The following is a 4,723-nucleotide window of genomic DNA, read 5'->3' as shown; positions in this document are numbered from 1 at the left end:
AAGTTCATTCTTTCAGAGAGGACACTAATATAATTTAGTTCTGCCCCAGCTGCTTTTGTTGTATTTTATTTTGTGGTTTTTTGGGGTAAATAAGAGGCAGGGAGGAATGCCTACATTTAGAAATAAACAATAATTATGTACCTATATATGAGATTTGGTACATATATATGAAATTATTTAACATTACTATCAACAGTAGGAGGAAGATGAACAGACTAAAGCCATGGGAAAAGAGGGGGGAAAAAAGGAAGAGAGAGGAAGAAATGGGATATAAATTGGAAAGGAAAAGGCAATTTATCATTATGTCAAGATGTATCAGCCAGATAATGATTGCTCAAGATATTCACGGCCTGTCTCAGGAACCTGTGAATATGGCAAAGGAGACTTTACAGATACAATTAAATTAAGGATCCAGAGATGTATAGGTTATCCTAGATTACCAAGGTAGACCCAGTGTAATCACAAGGGCCATTGTAAGAAGACAGCAGAGTTAGAAGATGTAAAGGTGGGGGCCAGTAGGAGGCATGGTGGTTAAGGGTGCTTAGATGCCATTCAGTCCTGTTATTGGGTTGTCAGAAAAGTCATGAAGCATTTTTGCTTAGAAAAACATAGAAAAATACATCATGACTTTCCCGACAACCCAATATTTTGTTATAGCGGCCTGATTGGACTAAGATGGGAAACCTGTAAGATATGAAAGAAGAAATAGTGATAAAAAACAAAAAAGTGTTAAAATAATAGTATACAACCATTATATAGAATAGCTATAGCCCAAAACATATAATTTTGGAAAGAGGTTTCCTGCAGGTTGAAAAGAATTCTCTTTTTACATATATAAATATATATCTCTATAAATATATATACATATATATAAATATGTGAAATAGAAATATCTAAATATATATAAATACATTATCTGTAAATATATAAAATATAAGTAAAATACATATCATATATCATATGTGATACGTAGTTATATGAAGGAAATGAGTTTTGAGAAAAGCCATGGAGCTCATCACTAGCAAAGTAACAAAATAATTACCTACAAAACCAGATTAATTAGCGTTAAGTATAGACAAAACTATGAAATATCGAACATATTTGGAAGTATTGATGAGTTTCATCAATCAAATCTAAGAGAAACAAATGCTCTTTTCTCATTGACCAATTAAATTCAGTAAATATGTTGAGCATTAAACACAGTACTGAGTGCTGTGGAAAATACTGAATATTGAAAAGCATCCTCTAGGTTATGATAAAGAGTTTATCGTTTGGAACATGATGTTCTAGCTGCTTTGATGGGTATTTTGGTGGCTTTATAGGTCACTAGTCACTTTGAATAATGTCAGTGGGAAAGCGCTGGCATGTGCCAAAAGCCCAAATGTAATAAAAATCCTGAGCGTCATCTGTTGCACCCTAAAACTGCCTAAAAACATGCAATATTTATTTTCTTTGATGAAACAACCTTTCGGCCATACTTCAACAATGTGCTTTAAATGTTCTTGAAGGTGTGTTTTGTAGGTATGTCTAAAAAATCTGCACTCTTGGCACATAAACTTAGGGCTAGAAAGATTAAATGTCCTGGCTTGTGTAAAATAGCATTTGGGAGGGGAAAGATCAGATTCCCAAGCTTTAACAGACCTAAGAAATGATTATTTTAGTAATGTATATAGTGAAATATATAATAATCAGAGACCTTCAAAATCTGAAATGACTCAAACCCAATAGAAGTTTATTTTTTCTCCATGAGATAGATTAAGATAGATATGCTTAGTCGGGATAAATATGCTTAGTCAGTAGTAGATTCTTCTCACGCAATGAACCAGGGGTCAAATTGTGCCCTCCCTGCGCCCCCTCCACAGGTCCCTTAAGCACTTTTACCACGCTTACCTTTGCATTCAGCTACTAGAAAGGGAAAGGATGTAGAGAAGGAAGTGCACACACTTCTTATTCTGTTTTATTATTTTATTTTTGGAGTTCTTTCGCTATAGCGTGTACATGTTTGCCAGAGACACAGACAGAGAGAAAATGAGAAATCATTCCCCAGAGGGAATGGCCACGCTGCAATCTCTTCTCCTCCAGTCTCCCCTCGGGATTTTGGGCACGCACGCACATGCACCCAGCATGATTTTTAAGCCACTGGGTCCAGGACTCGAACCATGGTTAACTACATGGGAGTCCAGTGGTGTAACCATTGTGCAACCTGCTGTTCTGAAAGTACACACAGTTCTAAAATGCCTTTTCATGCAAGTAATATAAATCGCTTCTTATCACATTCCTTGGGTGAGAATTGCTCACATAGTCACATGCCAAGGCAAGGCAGGCTGTGCGAGGCAATGGCTTTTATGAACAGAAAGCCAGTCCTCCATACTTTACATGTGAAATTTCGAAAGTCAATAGTATAATTCAATATTTCAGTAGTAATTCTGAGTTGATTCATCTGGAAACTCGTTTCTAAGGGAGATCACTGCATAATAACTAAGTCCCTTGGATTGTTTGGTTTCCTTTTGCAAATATTCTGCAACCAGATGATTTTTAGCGGTACTTCTAAACTAGCTTCTAATTTATTGATATGCACAATATCTTACTGTCTGTTTGAATACAGTGTACAAACATAGTAACATAAATTCTTCAAGTGTCACATCACTACTGCAATTATTTGTAATGTTCTCACCTCTTCTCTGGCCTGTCAGTGCTTCGTCATGCAAGAGAGATTTTTTGTTTAAACAATTTTTATTTTAAGAGAGATTTTTTGGCACCAGCAGTTAGCATAATGTCTATGTCACTGGACTTCCATGTAGCTGACCGCAGTTCATGTCTCGGACCCAGTGACTTAAACTCACTCTGGGCCCATGTGCGTACATGGTCAAGATCCCGAGAGGAAAATGGAGAGGGGATTGCGGTAGGCGTGGCTATCCTCCCTGGGGGTGATTTCTCTCTTTCTGTCTCTCTGTCTTTCTGGTGAGTGCACACACCCTATAGTAAAAACCTCTCCAAAAAAAAAGACTTTTTGCTATAGGGTGCGTACAGTTGCCGGAGACACAGACAGAGTGAGAAAGGCCACACTACAGTCCCTTCTCCTCCTGGGACTTGGGGTATGCATGCACATGCGCCTGGCCTGAGTTTCAGGCTGTTGGGTCTGACACTCGAACTACAGTCAACCATGTGGGAGTCCAGCACCTTAACCACTATACCACTCACTGGCTCACTGTTTAAAGAATTTTTACTTAGGGACCAGCAGATAGAATAATTGTTATATCACTGGACTCCCATGTAGTTGACTGTGGTTCGAGTCCTGGACCTGGTGACTTAAAACCCATGCTGGGCATGTGTGTATACATGCCCAAAATCCCAAAAGGAGATGGGAGAAGGGATTGTAGTGTGGCCATTCCTCCTGAGGGATGATTTTTTTTTGCTTTCTGTCTCTTTGGTGAGCACATACATCCTATAACAAAAAAATCTCTCTTAAAAAGAAAAAAAAAGAAAATGATTTTACTGAAACAGTTTCATTAGCAACCACAAAATACATCTCTCTCCAGATTTATTGTGGAAAGGGGATAGTCAGCATGGATTTTCTACAGCTGGTAAGATACAGGTCTGAAGGACATGTGGCAGAGGCTAGACCGTGGCTTAGGCTGTTGAGCAAGCAGCTGTATTTGTATTTGTGGTATTATTGGCTCAGGGCACTTGGCTCTGCAAGTCCTGTGCTGTGACATGGTAGATGCCAATTTTAATAAGAAAAACGGGAGACAAGTAGTGCTGATATGCAAATATCGGAAGCATGCTAGTGGAGCTGAGCTGATTAAACTGCTTATTATGCTGAAAACTCAAAAAGAAGTAAGAAGGAAGCAAGGATTTGTTCCCCCAAGCAGGTCTGATCATAGACTTATACCCTGCAGGTAGAATATATATCCTGAGTGCTTTCTTTAAGCAGGAGTAGAAACTGGTGGGTTATTTTTTCCCCCCTGCATGTCAGCAGCTACAGAGTGAGGGTGGATGGGCTCATGGTTGTTCCCATGGGTCACAAATTCATTATTATTCTTTCTTTTATTGCATCCATACTGATGTATTTAATTTAGCAAAATGAAATGAGATGAAAGGAAAATAGAAATTGTGATAAAAATAATTTGGTGTTTCATGAGAGCCTTTATTTTCAGAGAATTGTAGTCTCTTAGGAACCCTGAACTTCATTGCTTCTGTCTCAGCTAGAGAATTTCAAACTAGGAAGGCTGGAACAGGAAATATTCTATGCTCATCTTTTGACCTACTAGACTCCTTATCCATGAAATGAAAATATTAGTGTGGAGAAGACTCACAAAAGAGGATTATAGGAGAGAGTGAGGATAAGCTACATTGAATTCCCAGGTGTAAGGTAGAATCAGAGGCCAACTAAACTATGATTTCTGTTGTTTTCCTGAAAGTTCTTTCATTACTCCTTAACATGCTACATTTCTTCGTGTTTTGGGGTGTATGTCAGCTATCAGTTTATAGCCTCTCATCTCCCAAATACACCTTTCCTTTTTATCCTTGTTTAGGCAGAAGCTAGACCCTGTAAGTACTTCCTCTTTCCCAGCTGAAACCATGCTCGCCCTTGTCAGAAGAGGGCGCAGGAGGAAGGCTGCATAGATAAAGCTTTACCTTCTGGACTCTAGTGCTTCTCTGGATGCTTCTGTAGTATGGGAGCTTCCCAGTGAATCTCATGTCCCCCACTTTCCTCGGTGGA

The sequence above is a fragment of the Tupaia chinensis genome, unplaced genomic scaffold, assembly GCF_000334495.1.
Source record: "Tupaia chinensis unplaced genomic scaffold, TupChi_1.0 Scaffold145528_1, whole genome shotgun sequence".
NCBI lineage: Eukaryota > Metazoa > Chordata > Mammalia > Scandentia > Tupaiidae > Tupaia > Tupaia belangeri.
This window is presented reverse-complemented; position numbering follows the sequence as displayed.